This window comes from Stegodyphus dumicola, chromosome 4 (genome assembly GCF_044657685.1).
Source record: "Stegodyphus dumicola isolate Sdum_Otavi_A_Nest chromosome 4, ASM4465768v1".
Taxonomy (NCBI): Eukaryota; Metazoa; Arthropoda; class Arachnida; order Araneae; family Eresidae; genus Stegodyphus; species Stegodyphus dumicola.
Window position 1 is genome coordinate 217,329,871 of NC_140771.1, and position 18,653 is coordinate 217,348,523.

The 18,653-nt window shown below is 31.8% G+C and overlaps 1 protein-coding gene across 3 annotated transcripts in view; it reads left to right on the forward strand.

The window, feature by feature from the left end:
- Positions 1-2,270: 2,270 nt before the first annotated feature.
- Positions 2,271-18,653, forward strand: part of Lpin (phosphatidate phosphatase LPIN) — a 129,466-nt gene continuing 113,083 nt past the window's right edge. For all 3 annotated transcript variants that reach the window (XM_035350416.2, XM_085815985.1, XM_035350417.2), the window contains exon 1: positions 2,271-2,483. The gene's annotated coding sequence lies outside the window, so the exon portion shown is untranslated. The remainder of the gene's footprint in view (positions 2,484-18,653) is intronic.

Genomic DNA, 18,653 nt, shown 5'->3' on the forward strand with positions numbered 1-18,653 from the left:
CTAGTCCATAATTATATAAAAAATAAAGGCTAATCTTTGGAATATGGTAACAGGTAGTTTGGCGACATTTTGGTAAGGCGATAAAGGTTACTAGCTAGGACTTTAGCAGTGTACATGGATAAAGTCAAGAGTGTGCGCAATGCCATTTTTGTGCAATTTTGGGATTTTTTTTTAAGTGAAAATAGGTCGACGTGTACATGGATGATACCGCGTATGCGCAATTCTTAAAAACGCGGCAAGCAGTGGGCGATTCTGCACTTTCTCCCAATTTCGCACCTAATCTTCGTCATGATTAAGCACTTTTGTTCCACAAAAATTCTATCATAAGCGTAATTCGGCTAGCAGATTGTTGGAAAAAAATGTTGAGTAAAAAAAAAAAAAAAAAAAAAAAAAAAAAAAAAAAAAAAAAAAGGCCTTTACTTTGTGAAAATAAAATGGCGTCAAAAAAAAAAAAAAAAAAAAAACTAGCAGGTTGCTGTAGCAGGGTGTTGGTCGCCAAAAAATCGCCGAGTTACCATAATCCAAAGATTAACAAAAATAAACATTGAAATTATTCATTTTGTCGGTAATTTAATCGCAATGTAATCATTAATCCCATTTCCTTAGTATAAATTACTAAGGGAAAAAATTACTAATTTACTGATATATAAAAAGAAATATTTGATAGTCTTTCCTTCAATTTTTACTTTGAGGTTTTGCTAAAAAATAAAAATAACTTACCGTCATTCGAGTATAATTGAAAAATAATTCTGGGTACTTCTGCCTCAGTGACGGAAACAATGCTGCATGAGCGGAATACGTATCTCGCTCTTGAAAAATTGACCGAACCCATTCCCGCCTTGGAACGCAAACGCTTTTGTACAGCAAATACATACATATTAAATTACTTCTCAAATGCATAACGCGCTTTCTTTCTTCAGCTTTTTTAACTTTAGACATTCTACCGCAAACTTTCGACATTGTACCCCAAAATAGGAAATATTGCCCATGCGCAAATCAAAGCGACTTGATTGGTTGGGGGTAGTAATTCTTAGGCTTTGAGACTTACAAGTGTAAACGGGTGGGATCCTTGGGAGTAACAACTTAACGTTAGCGTACGTTTCTTGGGACCAAAGTTCCGCTAGTGTAAACGAGCCTTCGATTCACGCTAGTCTGTTACGATATGAAGTTGAACGGCTTTCTTTTTGAGACCAGTTGCAAAAGTATGTGAAGTGTTCTCGTATGCAAATGTAGGAAAATACTTCTCTGACCCCGATAGAAGCAATATTTTATTCCTTACAACGTTATATATACTTATTCACAATATTTATTTACATTTTACATGCGCATTAAATCGCATGATAGAATACCGACCTTTGTTTTTCGTGGAGACAAGAAAAAGTGTTACCATTCTGCTTTAACTAAAATTAATGAGAAACTTGACGTAACTGAACTAGAGTATGTGAATTAATATCTTCGCACTACATTTTTTACACTACGTTTACCGAAAGTTTTATTATCGAAGGAACTGATATATCCTTAAAGTTTGGTAAACATACTTTTTTAAATCCTAAATTTTTCATTCTACTTAATTTCTACAGAAACATAAACTATTTATTTTGGAAATATGATTCAAATACATATGCATTAACTAAAACGCAAATGCTTGACAATGCCGCATTTAAAGCATAAACCTTAATAGTTGGAGAACAGCATGTAAATTTAATATCTTGTCTCTCGATGCGTTTTAGGAAAGGAAACTGTATATGATCGTGGTACTAAACAGAATTTTAGAATAAATGAACTCTGAATGGGATGAAATGATGTTATGAAGAACAAAATTTCTGAGCGCTGAGCTTAAAGTAAAAAACAGTTACTTACAAGTTTTATAAAGATTCAAATCCAATCCTAAAAGGGCCCAAATGATCAATTTTTAACAGTACTCTAACAAAAGAAAGTCAATAATAGCTTTAGATAGGGAAGCCATTCTACTGTAAATAAGCGCTATTTAGAAGATTGTATTTTGAATATCATTTAAAAGAGAAAAAACAATTTACTCAAGAATTTTTCTAGCTTTGCCTCAAACTTTTGTTTCTTCCTAAATGCAGTTAAACTTGCTTATTTAAAAAAATTAAATCTATTTATCTCTCTAAGGAATAAATAAAGTTGATTTTTCTTATGAAAATTTATTAGTCAGGGCGCAATTTAAATCAGAATTTATATTTTGCCCACCAGAGGTCACATTTGTTTTTTTAAAAGCCTTTTCATTGCTGAAAATATGCAGACCAACTCAACTCAGTACTTACACCTGTGCCGTCAACTTTCATCTAAACTGCGAGTCGTGGTTTGTTTGAGCGGCTCTTTAACATAGGAGATACTTTTGTTTCCCTTCTTTGTACTTTTTCATTTGTATGTAGTATTTTATGACTATACGATTAGAGCAGCTGTGGAGGTTGTGATGAGAAGTTCATTTTGACAACTGATTACGAAGGACGTATTCCTGTGTAAGTTGGCTCTTTAAATTATTATGTAAAAATGCGGCTTTTGAATATCGTATTATAGAATTAAATCCGAATTCTTAAAACTGCGTAAATATGATTGCTTTAATGATATCTATTCTACGCTCTTCTTTCATAACGTTTTTTTATTTAAGTTTTATAGGAGAATTATGAAGTTGAAAGGCTTGGCAGATATACATTTACTATATCTTATTTTAAATTGCAGAATACAGTCATATTCTTTATTATTGTTTGATTATTTTTAATTTTCAGTAATTTACGTTGAATGAATAAACGCTTTCTTAATTATTTGTTAGGTTAATTGAATGTAATGTAATTCTTAAAGTCACTAGACATAATTTTATATTTAAAAACAAATATAATGAGATTTAAAATTATTTAAAAAAATAATTTTTTTGAACATTTAATCTAAAAAATATTCCTCTGACAGTATTTTAAACATGATTTCTGTGTAGGGCAGAGAAATAATATTCTTCCATTTGCAGGAATATTTTAATTTTTGCACATGATTTTAAGCAAAATCATGAAAGCTGATTCTCTGAAAGTGACTTTGTTAATGAAGTGTATATTTTTAAGTTTTTGAAAGTGTAATTTAAAAAATTATTAGCAATTAATAGGGAAATTTTTTCTGCTGGTGTGAATTCATGTAACTGACATTTCATTTGAACATGATTTCAGTCAAATTTTATCAGTTTTAGTAGTTTTAAATGAGGAATTAAACTAAGAATTTAAATGAATCATTGCAGGTAAATGGTTTTTGAGAACATGAAATAATTTTGAAAAATTACTAAATTTTAGCTTTAATTGTATTTTTCCAGAGGTAGAAAATTTTGCTTTTTCGATTATTAATCAAATGTTATAAACATAGTATTTTAAAATAAAATAACTGCATTTTAAATTTTTGAAAGATTGATCTGAATTAATTAATTATAACATTATGAAACTGAAGAGGTATTGATGTATGTTTTGTGGAAAGATTACATGGGAGAAACTGAAAATTTGATGTAGCCAGTCTGTTTGATTGCAGTAAATATAACTTGGGATGGACAGCTACTGTTGTTTCTTTTGCTTTAGCTCCTTTGCAATTGGTGGTAACACATTCTGAAGGGAAGATTTGGAAGGATATCTAATTAATGTATGTTTTTAGTTGTATCAAACATATTAAAATATACAGATTTTGCAAAATTGTTAAATTTGTTTTGGAATATATAGTTTACTGAAAAATAAATATAGTCAAAAGTCGTTAATCCGGACTCGTCGGGACTTCGGCGATTCCGGATTATCGATTTTTCTGGATTATAGATCATCCCTTTAAATCTGGTAAAATGGCATGCAGAAATTATAAAATTTAAAATATGAAACCGTAATTTATGAAATAAAGAACAATTATGATCTAAAGGGTATCAAAATTTACAAAAAAAAAAAAACCTTAATATTTATTTGTTTACTTTATTAAACATTTATTTCAATGTAAGTTGTTTAAGTTGCTTCGTTTTCTGTGATAATACTTTCTCTTTAATTCTATAAACAGGCCTAATTTCTTGTTCAGTTACAAAGTTCCGCTGTTTAAGTCCCGTAATTGCTGTGCCGAGAATGCCGACTTACTTGTCAATCGAAATGTTTTCGTTTTCAATAACCTCTGGGTCACTTTCTTGGTTGATCTTTACATTATGGTAACTTGGCGTTTTTTTGGCGAAAATTTGGCGACTAACTCTCCTACAGCAACCCTCTATTTTTTTTTCCCGCCGCCATTTTGTCTTCACGAAGTAAAGACATGTTTCTTTTTATCTACTGAACACTTCTTCCAACAATCTACTAGCCGAATTACAATTATGCTAGAAATTTTATCTAACAAAACTGCTTAATCATGACAAATATTCACTGCAAAATTGGGAAAAACTGCACAATACCATACTCCTTACGCGTTTTTCAAAATAACACATACACATAAACCATGTACACGCCGACTTATTTTTACTTAAAAAAAAAAACATCCCAGAATTGCACAAAAATGGCATTGCGCACACTCTTCACTATATCCATGTACACTGCTTTTTTCTCATAAATTAGAAAAATTTCTCGAAAATACATGACAATTTTCTCAATCTTTAAACCCGGTAAAAAGAACATATATGAAATTACCTGATCGCGAAAAAGTATTTACCCTTTCCAAATATGAACATTTCCACATATAAAATAAATAAAATATCCAAAAACTTTTACCTCTAAATCATCTATTACATTATACACGTCACCAACGAATTCATTCCGCAAGCATTACAAATACTTAGTATCAAATATTTAAATTATTTCCATGCACGTTTACTTCAACTTAAACGTATACCAAATTCCTACAAACATAAAATTCACAAAATAACTATCATTTAATTTAAATATAATTAAATTCAAAAACACTACTTAAAATATAAATGAGCACATACATTAAATTAATAAAAATTACCTTACAATCCTAATTACTTTAAACTAAATCATTGCTAATAACAATTTTCCCAATAATACCAAATTCCTTTACTTCCACCTTACATTTAGAACAATGCATAAAAATAATATCCACAAATAATTAAAAATACTAACTTACCTAATTTTCTTCAGAATCTTGATTACGTGTCCGATAAACTTTTGTTTAGTTACGGCCATGGGATCCAAAAATTCACGAACACTGTTTCACACAACACAGAATAAACCAAATACAAAATTTCCAGATTTTTTCCAGATTTCCCCCCTTTTCCGATTAAAGAACCGTAATTCGTCCATTAATATCGCATGACATATCCCATGATCTCTCATTTCCCTCACACAAAATAATGCGTAATCGGAACTGAGTACTGCTCACATTATTACCAAAGTCCCAGGTAGTAACCTTTATCGCCTCCAAAATGTCGCCAAACTACCAGTTACCATATTGTAAAGATCAACCACTTTCTTCACTATCGGAAGCGAATTATAACGACGAGGAACTTGATTTAAATCATATCAAAGACGGAGTACATCGAGATTAAATACTACACTTAGTAAGGAATTATAAGCCAAATAAAATAAAAACATCTGCCCTGAAGATAAGGATAGTGCTGACAGATCAACTTCCAATCCGCGGCGTGAAATTGATAAACAGATTTCGGATTTCAAAACATACTTTCGCTTTGTAGATACAAATTACATATTAGTAAATATATATCGGAAATTCTATTTGACATAATCGAAAGTTCAAGCTTACTTTTATGAAATTGCTCTAACAGTCTGCAAAAAATAATAAGCCGGATCCAATTCGGAGATTCAGGAACAACGCAATCTGCAACATTAACTGAATTAGATAATTTTAGCTCAGCTTATACCTTCGTTACACATTAAATGCGCATGCGCACAAACATATTCGCAGCCGTAAAGGTCTTACGCGCTCTCGTAAATGCCTGTGCGCATGCGTGAAGGCGACGCATGCGCAGAAAGTTTGTAGCTTTGAGGTCCGGATTATAGATCATTCCAGATTATGGGTGTCCGAATTTACGACTTTTGACTGTAAATACCCTTCAATTAATATTTCCAATTCGTAGTAGTAGAGTGTACAATTAGGGATTTTTATCATAATATGATATGAAATATAAATTTAATTCTTCTTAACCAGTGTTAAGCTCTGAATACTTGTTACAAGAAATAAAATGAATTTTAAAAAGTTTGTGCAGACAGATATAAAGTTTATTCATATGTTCCTTGAAATAAATGAAGTGTGATATATTAATATTTATATTTGAGTAATTAATTTGTATAGTACTCCCTCAAAATGTAAAAAATATGAGATTTCTCGGATTGTGCAGTAACTCTGATTTAATTTTCATGTTGTTAATCTGTATATCTTTCAGGTTTCAAATGAAATATTCGGCTCTAGTGTAGAATTGGGTGCCCCTTCGATTAGCGACAATTTTTTGAAAAATTTTGGCAATGAAATCTCATTTCTGGTTACCATGATAATTTAACTTTACTTTAGCCTCCTGATTTTTTTAAAAATAAAAGTAGATTGATGTGTACATGGTCAAATTTAAAGCAGTGCACAATGCCTAGGATGATTTAGTGCAATTCTGGGATGTTTTTTTAAGTGGAAAAAGATCGATGTGTACATGGACACATAGTTTATGCAATTCTTTGACTTCTTATTTTGGTTTTGTGTAGCGGCCATCTTGAAATTGTGTCTTCCTGGCACGGATCTTGGCATCAAAAAAGAATCGCCAAAAAACAAGGGGCACCCAATTGTAAACTTTTACCAAATATTCTAAATGGCATTAATTTTCTGAAAGGATTTTGATGTCTTTTGAAAGAATGCAAATTTTTAGTTTTTTATAATTTTTGTTTTCTTTTTTAAAGTAACATAAATTTTGTCTGTATTTAAAGCATTTTTGATCATTTTGCAGATATACTTTTGGTTTAGCAGTTGTATATTGATATTGTATATATATATATGTAAAATTTCTAGGTGAGTGATCAGAACATAAATTTAGTTCAAAAAATATAAACGCCAACCTATTTTTTATGTCTTCGTGGAATTGGAAAACTGAATTGCATCTATTTAAGGCACACTGTTAAAAAACACAATTGAAGCAAAGGAAATCTTAAAACACTACCATATAAGAGACTGGAAAAAATAAATGCATGAAAAATTAATCTCCTTTGTTCAAATGCTTTAAAACAGAACTTGTCAAGGGAAAAGTGTTTTATAGCTCTTGAACTCAGTAATATACACACAGTATAAAGTCTAGTATATGGAATGATCTTAAATCCAGACCTCCAAACCTCAAGCAAAAATTTTTTTCCCTTTAGAAAGCTTTTTTTTTTAATCTTTAGGCATGCACATTTGATATTTTTTCATAATAAAACATGTGGAAAGTTCTGATTCTTAATTTCACTTTGGCACTAAATAAAATGCCTACATCAAGATAGAAAAATAACTCCATATTGAAGAAATAATCCTTGGAACTACTTATATGCGCCCTCAGGTCGCCAAGTATTTTTGGCGAGAAACTCCATCTTGCCATTTCGAACTTTAAGCCTAAAATGTCTCCAAAAACGCGGTTTTCGCACATGCGAAAACTATGTCGTGAACACACAGTTTAAGTTAAAAATTAAAAAAAAAAAAAAAAAAAAAAAAAAAAAAATTAGATAGCAAAAACGTAAAGTTTCTAACCAAAAATATTTGACAAGAATCCGTGTACACAGTGATATGTTTTAACTTTAAAAAAATCTACGAATTGCACATTCTAGGCAGCGAAAGAACCTATGAATTACACACACCTCACTTTAATAAATTAACATAACAATAAATTTCAAAGAATACCATGAATACCAGCATTCTGTTTAAACTTTAAAAAAAATCTACAAATTGTACAATCTACGCATTGCGCACAAATCACCAGAATAAATTACAAACAATTCAAATAACAACAGAAATTCAAAGTAAAAAAAACAATGAACGTAACATTCTACAAAATAAAAACAATAAAATAAAATGCACAATAAAATAATACATACGTGAATAAAATTTCGCCAGTCACACAACGTCTGTCAACAAAAGTGCCACGATTTTGCTATATCACATGTCCATCTGCGATTCAAACTTATGAAAGTAACGATAAAAACTTCTTCCAAAGTTAACTTACTACACGAAAACCATGATCCAAATCTTAAACTCCGCTGACAGCCACATACTTTAGAAGCAACCATTTCACTGCAAACTCGCACAAGTCTATCAGAAACGCCATTCTTTGTTCGAGTTCTCATATCAGCTCCGCATTTCAGACACGCAAAACTCCGTTTTAAAAGCCCTGACTCCCACAGAAATCCGAAAAATGCACTTCTATTTGCATAAACACACCCGTGAACAAAAGACTCGTTAACAACTCCAACATCGTACCTTTTAATACTAAATTTACTTTGCACACAATCTAAAATACACGACTGAAATCTTGCTACCACGTCTCTATGTTTTAATGTCAAACGTGTTGCCATACAAACAGCATCGTTCACCAAACCATCCCACAGCACAGAATTGTGCCAGAAACCAGCGCAGAACACATATAATCACATTTGGCGATCTTAAAGCGCATATAAAGAGTAGAGCCCAATCCTTTTGTAACATAAACCTGTATGATGAATAACATGGCCCGTAACTGCATTTTTGCTTGGCATATATGCGTCTCGGACCGAAACATTCTGTGTTGAAATATCATTGAATTTACATCTACTGAATAATTTATATCCCTGTTGCTAATCTGACAAACCATTATTATTTAATGCTTTCATCACCACATGGTTATCAACATGCAGTACCTTAAGAAATGACTCGTACAAGAATATTTAAACAGTTTTCTTTAAAATATTGAATATCAATCTGCATAGCAATCTTTTATGTTTCCCTTTATTACACTTTGCGCTCTCTGGTCACTCTGGGTGCCAAAATTCAGAGTAAACAAAATGTTTATTATTTAGAGAACCACTGAGTAATAAAATTAAGGGATGGCAAAATCCTTGGAATTTAGGAAGGGCACTGTATCACAAAATTTTTAGAATTTGGGAAGCATTTATTTGGCTATAGAATAGGACAATGCAAAGACTGCACTAGGCCACAAAATGTTTAGAACTAGCCCTGGATAAGCCTTAAAGGATATGTGGGAATTTATTTATTTGGGACTCGTATAAGCTTTAAGCATATGCAGGAAATATGTGTGTGATAAATAACTAATGTTATTCAAGCTTAACTTTTTCAATCTGTGATAGACTCAAGACAAAATTTAGCGGAACAACATGTCTTTAATCGCCAATCTCCTGATACATTGCCCACAGTGTATAGTTGTTGCTAGCCAAACATTGATGATAACCTCAAATTTCAAGCTTGTCAGATATCACAAAAAAAAAAAAAAAAAAAAAAAAAAAAAAAAAAAAAAAAATTGAAATTTTCCAGTTAATGAAATTTGTGAAGATGTGGAAAAGTGATAATAAGTGAAGATGATATAACAGAAGCTCTTTATTGCTGCGACAATGCCCCAATCATTAGTCAACTAGCAAGAGTAATGATGGCTTTTATTTTAGCCAACCATAGAAGCAGCATTATCCATATAAATGAAATAGCTCTTGCAAGAAAGGTCTCTCCACCTATTGGGTATGCAGATAAAATATTATTTCTGTGCTTGTCTCAATTAATTCTTTACAGCTGCTGGAACATAACATTTGCTGGTTAAATATATGGACTCGTTCTCTTGAATTGAGAAATGTCTGTTACTATTTGTTCAATCCATTGCTATATTCAAAAGTTTTGGAAAAAATATATTTTAGGATATCCCTTGGCGGAAATTGGTTATTTTTTAGTGCCATTCATGTTTATGTGCAATGCACTCCCAAGTAAAATAGCATCCAAAACATAATGCAATAATTAAAACATAAAAAAATTTCAATCTCAATAAACTGCATTTTAAATCAAAATAAAACAGGGAAATAACATAACAATGGAAATACATGTTATCTAATCTGCACAGTAAAAAAAGGAAATATCGACTTACCTTTTTTAGAAATTTTTATGTCTTTGATGTGTAGCACATAGAATTCCTTAAAAGCATCCAAAAATTGTTTAAAATAATCTGAACTAGAATCTGCATACTGCCATTGCTACATAAATTCACAAAAGTAAAAATAAAAAATATCATCTGTACTGCTGGATTGTTGGTGGCATTTTTGAAAATCCCATTTAATTATACCCTGCATACCATATGCATAAAGATCTAGGCATATTACATCCTGTTGCCACATTTGTGTAAAAAAAAGGTAAGGCTCTTCCATTGTGTGAAACATGTTTAACTTGCATTGCAAATTTTACATTCATCGAGTAAAATAATACTCATAACAAGAAGATTAGTACTCAAAACAGTACCTTCAATTAAGCTTTATGGCATTCTGATGTCATTTGTTCATTTTTAGAATTTCAAATAAAGCATTCTCTTACTAACTGTTTGAAGCTCAACGTTTCAACCAAGGTATGTGACTTGCTACTATTTATGGTGTACAAAAATAGATTATCGGCGAAATATCATTGAGAAAACAGTATCTTGGAAGGGGGGAAAACTTATCTCAGTCAAAGGCATAGTGGGATAAAATATCATGGTAGAAAAGTAAATGGTAGCAGTACAGTAGAAGTCCAGAAATCTGCAAAGCTTGGGACGAGAGGTTGTGCGGATTTCAGGACAGAACAGATAATATACATTATTGCAATAACTTATTATATGCATTAAATTATTATTACATTTATAAATTGATTATATAATTCAATTATTCATTGTATTATATATACACAGCATCGAGGTTTGCCGATTTGGCCTCGTGCAAAGATTTCCGGTTTCGGATTCCGTTGTTAGAATCACTGCTGCTGTAAAATTTCAACAGCTTTTCTTTATTTTTTCCGTATATCATACACAATCGTATCGAAATTCCATACAATTCTGCTATAAAATGTGCCTGTCTCCATCTTTTGCAGAATTTGCATTAGTGTCAATGCAGTGTTTACATTTTTCAACATTGCAATCAGTAAAATCATGATTGCGTTTCTTATCTGTAATTGTATTAAAAAGGGCTGAAATTTAAAGTATTCTAAATTTATCCTAAAAATATCTGGATTAAAAAAAAGGCAGAACTAAATAATCTCGTGAAATAAAAAAAAAAAAAAAAAAAAAAAATTGAAAATAAAATACAACAATGTGAATTGTGAACTTGAAAGAAGAGTTGAGTGAATCGTCTGCTTTTTTACCTTGATGCAGATTAGAGGTGAAAAAACATTTATAAAACTGTTTATTTGTATAAAAAGGCATATTTCTGCATTATTTCTAGTGATGTGATTTTTTTTTTAGCTGGTTTCATCCCCCCTTGATATTTAGCTCTAAAAGTTTTGTTATTGCTTATTTTCTACCATGTTGTACTCTGTACTTTGATATTTCTGTTTGTTTCCTTTTCTGCCTCAGTGTTCTTTTGGACCGTTTCTTATACCAAAGAATTTCTAATACCTAAAGAAAAGTTTGGTCTGCTACTAGAGGAAACATTTTAGAATTTTTTTTTTTTGTTTGTCTAGGATCATTGCTAATGTTCTTAAGTTGTATGAAACAATTGCAGTGACTGGATATCACCATGGATATTGTCGTTGGTCTTTAGGGCTGGAATAGTAGGAAATGTTATGATGCCTATGGGAATAGATCTAGTTAAAGAGGACTTAGCCTCAGAAGGATGCTTGCAAGCAGAGCTGTAAAACAGAACCTTATTCATACTTACATTGCACGAAAGGCCATCCAGAGATATTTTATTCAACCATCTGTTTCATTCATTCATTGCACGAGAGGCCATCCAGAGATACTTTACTCAACCATCTCTTTCATTTCATTTAGAGCTATTTCATTAGCTGAATAAGTTGCAGAATCATGACTCAATTGTAGATGTAGGTTCCATCTAAAACATTTTAAATTCTGTTTTGATTGATAAAATGTAGTAGAATGTTCAGAAGCTTTACCCCTTTGGCTGCTGGTGGATTTATGTCTGTGTTACATGGTGGATGAGCTACATACTATGTCTTTTATTATTGAAGTGCCAGGTATGATACCTATGGCATGCATATTTATAAGATTGGCCACATGTAGTAGTTGACCAGTGCAGTTTGTGTGTTAATGATATAGTGGATATCTGTTAATGATTGATCGTGTTATACAGTTGATATGGGGACAGCTAAAAGGCAGTGTTGTAATACTGACTCTTGCCTTCTGGATATTATCATGATCAAACTGATATATTTTTCATAAACAGCAAATGTTTATGAACATAAGTGTGTATAATTTATTTTGCCAAATGTTATTACCTGAATCTGTAAAGCAGTCTGATCCAGAATGATTCCTTGCATACTAAGGAGTAAAGAAAGATGCAGACCTTAATAAAAAATATCTAATTCTTTGCCTTAATTGCATAGGATTTGTACTTCACAAAATGCTTTAAAAATGAGAAAGATTAGAGAATTAAAGTTCAGGAAAGAGAGATTAGATGATTAACTTAGATGAGGAAATTTAAGATGATTTAAATTTGGAAAGAAATTTTGAAGGTAATTATGTTGATAGGAAGTCTGAGATAGTGAATGTTTTTTAATTGTTTATGTGGGAGTAGGTAAATGCATTCTAGTTTCAGTCCATTATTTTATAATTATTAAGAAATATGTATATTAGTTTATGGATCTGTTTAGATATATTTGGCATTCTCATCCAAAGATCGGTCTTTCTGTATATTTCAAATTACGTAACAAGAAGGAATGCAGCTAGTGCATAATTATGTATATTTTGCATCGTATTTTATCCAGTTTTATGTACCCTTGTCCCCCCTCTTGAAACTAATATTTGAATGTTATAGTCGTAAGTATCTGTAGGAAGTTGTGTGATATTTATTAATTAATTACTACTTGGTAATTAAATTCAATCAAGATTTTACTGTAGCAGTAGTAAAATATCTGAAGAATTAAGCAGTATTTACTCTCTTTGGATGGTAATACTATTTAAAACGAATATTCTAGAAATATTAATTACCTAAATAATTAAAGTAAAATGTTGTTTCTACTTCAAGGAAAGTCATTATATTGTAATATTACGTGAAGTTTTCGTAAAACGAATTTTCTTCTATAGAAAGAAAATAGTCGTATTCAAAAGGAATCCTAAACATTTCACACGCCTACGGAAAAGAAAAGGGGAAAAAAAAAAAAAAAAAAAAAAAAAAAAAAACATAACTACCTCCGTAGTAGATGAGGTAGAGTAAGATTAAACTTGCCTTTGACCTGATTTACGAGAGAGGTTTATTTCGAGGAAAGAAGAGCAAATCGATTTAAAAATACTTTCATATCACTATGTAGCTTAAGAAAGAATGCAGAAGTAACTGCATCATATGGAAATAATGATATCTGGAAAGAAAAGTATTAGCTGTAAAATCTTAAATAACTTTTCAAGTGTTTTTACCCAATGACTTCTTAAACGGTAACATATTCCATGGAAGTTTTTATAAAATAGAAAATAAATTAAAAAAAGTATGGTCGATTGTCAACAGTATGTGTTTATAACGTATAGTTTCATGGTCAACATGAAAACGCCTTTTCCAGGTGATAACAAATTAATATTGATTGTTTAGGTGTGTAACCGAGCTTGAAAAGATTCAGAAAATAAGGTTCGATTGTGAGGAATTTATTTCAGAAACGAAGTCACGGAAGCTGGCAACTAAATAATTGGTAGCGGCGGATGCACAAGAATTTGCCCTGCAATTAATTCGTTACGCTGGAATTCTCCTCTATGCAAGACCTTTATATGAATGCCCTAATAAGGGTGGATCTCGTTTTATATTCTATCAGCGTAGCATGTGATGATTTTGTCAACGAACAGAGTTCATTATGCAATGACATCAGTGCAAAGTAGTTACAGTATCACAGAGTTTACTGTGCGATGACATCAGTGCGAAGCAGTTAACAAACAGTATCTGTGTGAAACGTATCTAGATCTTCATTCTTGGAGATTTTGTGAAATGCTTTTATGCGCTGAAAGGTTTGCTTTTAATGTATCAGTTTGACAGAATTTGAATATAGTGGAAATTTCTGTACTTGTATTTTCAAATCTAATGTACTTGTATTTTCAAATCTAATAAAATTAATGAAGGACTTTGTTTATTATTATTTTATTCTACTGAACTTTATCAAGCGTTAATTTTTTAACTTAAAAGTGCTAACATGCTAATACATTTGAATGGCATTTTCTGATTATGCACGAAAAGGCACACTTTAAAGTCGCCAACTTTACATAGCGACTTTGGGTTTGGCGAAAAACGTTTATCTTTACGTCTCATGCGTCTGTCATATTGGCAGAACACATTTCTGATGAAATTCAAAGTATTCTTTCTCACTAGTCGACAAATTTCGTACTTTTAGAATTAAGTGTGACCCCTGCTCCCCCCCCCCCAAAAAAAAAAATATGACTCTTTTTGCGTTGTGTACTCAAAAATCCTCTCAAAGCATGAGAATTCTGCTGGAGGGTGTTCAGATAATCGAGAAGTACAATGAATTTTAATATGGAGGTGAAAGAAGATATTGATTTATTATTTTCTGTATATTAAAATGATTTTCAAATTAATGTTTCTTGTATAATGATGCGCTTACTCGAAATTAATGTGTTTTCTTGTATTTTATTTGTTCGCAAATGATGAAACAAGTATTTTTTTTCGTAGCAGTTCTGTCAGAAAAATTAATGTACGAGAACATGTGCATTAATTTTTTATAATGGTCATCTGAAGAAAAATAGTGAGCCTTTAATTGAAATCTTAGATACGTAGATGAAATACAGCATTCCTGCGTTTTGTGTGCAAGTGGATTGTAACAGTATTTTTGCATAAGATTTTTATTGCGCAGTGGATTAGTTACTGCGGAAAGAGGAATGAATTTGCGAAATGTCGATTTCTGCAGACGTAACTGAAATAAGCTTTGAACATACCCTGACCTTGTTTTAAGACGGTTTATGCAACATGGGTGTGAAGCAGACATTTCGAATTAGGTGAAGTTTTTGAAACTTTATTTCAAAACGTCGTCCGTCTGGAAATGCTGCCGATTATGTGTGTGCAATTAAGCATTCGTTTTTAATTGAGCGATGTAATAATGTACTGCAAATCGTAGTATGATACAGTCTTAAGTGTTTCAAAGTTGAAACCAGAGTGAAGACAGAATGACTTTTAGTTTTCTGTTCATATTTTGGGGGGGGGGGGAAATTGAGGTTTTTTTGATGGTCTAGTAAATTAACGTATTGGATTTGATGGAAGCTTTAATTTTTTGTATGGGACTATACAGATTCTGAATTTTTAATGATCTGAAAAAGCTAAGCTTTTGTATTAGCAAGACATCAAAAACCCAACGGCCCCAGTAAAAGTTAACTCATCGACTGCCACGTTTTTTCTTTTTACCTCTTTCTCTATCTTTTTATTTAGTTTTATCACTGAGCAATTTTTTCCTGGGATTTCTGATTAATGTACGCTCGTGTGAGTTGCCCTAAAGTAGTCTTCATGACAGAATAAAATTACTTAGCGGATAAAATACTGCTATATTAAAAAGTTTAAGTATCTTCTGAAGACATTAAAAAAGTATTATATTCGTTTTGAAGTTATGCATTTAATAAATGGAAGCGCTGATATAATGAAATTTTGAAAAATCTACTTTTTTATGTAAACTCGTCTCTGCGTTTCACTTATTTAACAAAAGTAAACAAGTACTGAGGTGCAAAGTGTTGTTAAACTAATATCAAAAGGGTTGTTAAAAAAATATCAAAAGGCAGTCATCTTTGCCAACTAAATTGTAAATGCGAATTTTGGCTGTGAAAGGAAAATACCAGTGAAAGTTGGAACATCAAATTAAAAGCTGTATTCGAAAGGTCTTTGACTCTAGTTTTTTTGAAGAGAAGTAGGTTTTTAAGTGTAACAATTAAAACTGTTACGTCTACCGTGCTCATCAATTCTCCATACTACGTGGTTAAGAAATAGTTTTTAGTTTTTTTTTTTTTAAACAGAAGTCGTTGTAACATAGAATATTGATAGCTTGGGGGAAAATCGTAACATTTTAAAATCTCTATTTGCTCTAAAACTAGTTTTAAATTCGATCATTTGGTATGTGGGTCAGGTACAATGACAGTGACACCATTCTGTTTGCTGTTTTCAGATATTTTCAGTGTGGTTTATTTTTGCGCAGTGTGTTTTTATAATACAGTTTATTTTGAAATTTAAACTGTTTGATTTATTTTGTCAACAATAAAGCGGCTGCTACGAGGCAATCCGTAGGGAGTAGCAGACATTTCCCTCTTTTAAATCTCTTGTTTATTTCATATGATAGCAGAGAAATTCAAATATGTATGCAAGAATGGCTTCTAAAAATCTGAATTTCCTAGACGCGTGATACTTTTTTCTGGAACATGTTTAGCATAAGAAGCACATTTTCTTCTTCCCATGTATATTTTTTCCCCTTTTTGCTGCCCGATTCTGTTCTTGGTAAAATCTTCTAGAATTGAGATCTGATAAAGTCATTTAACGTAGTAGCTTCTGAAACTTAATTAATTTTCTGACGCGTGATACTTTTTTTCACTAGCGTCTTTAGAGTATGAAGCACATTATCTTCTTCTCATACTTCTTTTTCTTTTGTTGTGTGATTCTGTTGATAAAAATCTTCTAGAAATGCGATGATCTGATAAAATCAATTAATTTATAAATTTTCCTGATGTAAAAGAAAGCTGGTAATTCGTCTCAGGAAGTTTATAAAACCAGAGAAAGGTCATTCTATACTTTCCTCCCGTAGCCGCACACATTGCAAGATACTCATCTTTCTAAAACATAAACAACTTCTAATTTATTTTCCGTAATTCCATGACTGTTTTTTCCTTTTCCTTTACTTTTATGTCAATTATTCCCCTCCCCTTTATTTTTTTTATTTCTAATTTCAGATATTCCGAAATTCGGTACTTTTATTATTCACAATTTTTTTTTTTCTTAAAGAGTTTCTTTCTAATTTGTGTGTTTAAATAACTTTTAACGCTATTTTCTGGCGTTAAGTTTGATGTCCATGCGAAATTTGGTTTTATTCGTTTTTTCAGAAAAATTCACTTTTCCTTTTAAGTTAGTTATGTTCTAAGTTTTTGTGATAAATGCGATGAACATTATTCATCTTTTCAAATAGAATTTAACATAATATGTTACTTTCTTTTAAGACTAAATTCGATATTTAAGCAAATATCAAAATTATTTCAAAAATTTATCAAAATTATTTAAAGAAATTAGGCAGTCTTTTAAATTTTGTTTTGAATATTAATGGAATAAAATTTTATACAAAAAAAAAAAAAAAAAAAAATAAAAAATAAAAATAAAAATAAAAATAAAGGTTTCAGATATTAAATTACTTTCAAATTAAATTAATTACGTTCAGCAGTGTCGCAAAATAATTTTAAAATGAGTATTTCTTTAGAATTTTCGATACACAGTTCCGCGCGCTGGAGAAAAAATGGTTCCCCCCCCCGTAGAGTGTTGCCATTGCTCGCTTTTAAATCGTTGAGTTTGTTAATCAAAAATTCGTTAAAGTTTTACAAAGTATGAAATCTATAATAAAACAAATTCCAAATTTGGGCTTTCAGATGCCCATATTCGCAGTAGGAATACGTCATTCAAAATTGGATGGCTCTAGGTACCGTTGTTTTAGCACAGTGTGAGAAACATAAATACATTTATGTAGATTTTTCATTATTTAAGTTCTTCAAATATAATAAAGGCGATAGTACTTGGTGGCAACGATTTGAAAAGTGATACACCGTTTATAGGTTTCCAACGCAAAATCGCAAAATGAAAACAATAATCCTTCAGGGACAAAGCTCCATTGGACTAAAAAAATCTGAAAGCTTTCAGGTTTTATACACTACCCGACACTGAAAATGCGACACCAAGAAGTGGCCCGAAAACTATTCAAATTTTACGTCACCTGTGTGAATGATGTAAAATGAGAGTTCTCCAGCGTACGTTTTAGAAGATATAAGGGAAGGAACTTGCAAAGAATGTTCAGTTTTCGTGCCGTTATTTCTGCTAGGGAAATCATCGTAGAAGATTTGTTCTTTTCTCAAAGGACGCGTGTAATAGCAAAGAATGCCAGGCCGTCTTCAACGGAGGCATTTCCAGCAGACATACGATTTTACGAGAGGCATGGTGATTGGACTGAGAAAGGCACGTTAGTCCATACAGCAAATCTAAGCTAACACACACCTGGACGCTTCGACAGTGCACCGGCTGTGGCGACAATGGTTGGAACAAAGAAATGTGGTAAGTTCGAGGGGTGCCGGTGCAGCCATAGTGACGTCAGCACACGTGGATCGACGCATCCGCTGGCAAGCAGTGTCGCACCCGCAAGCCACTTCTACCCCCAGTCTGCAGCATGGTCAAGACACCCAGGATGTTCCCATATTGACCAGAACCATTTGCCATCGATGACTCATGGCCTGCACTCCTGGCGTCCGTTAAGAAGGCTGCCGTTGACCCCATATCATAGACCCCAACATCTGCAATGGTGACGGGCTCGAGCGATGTGGACGA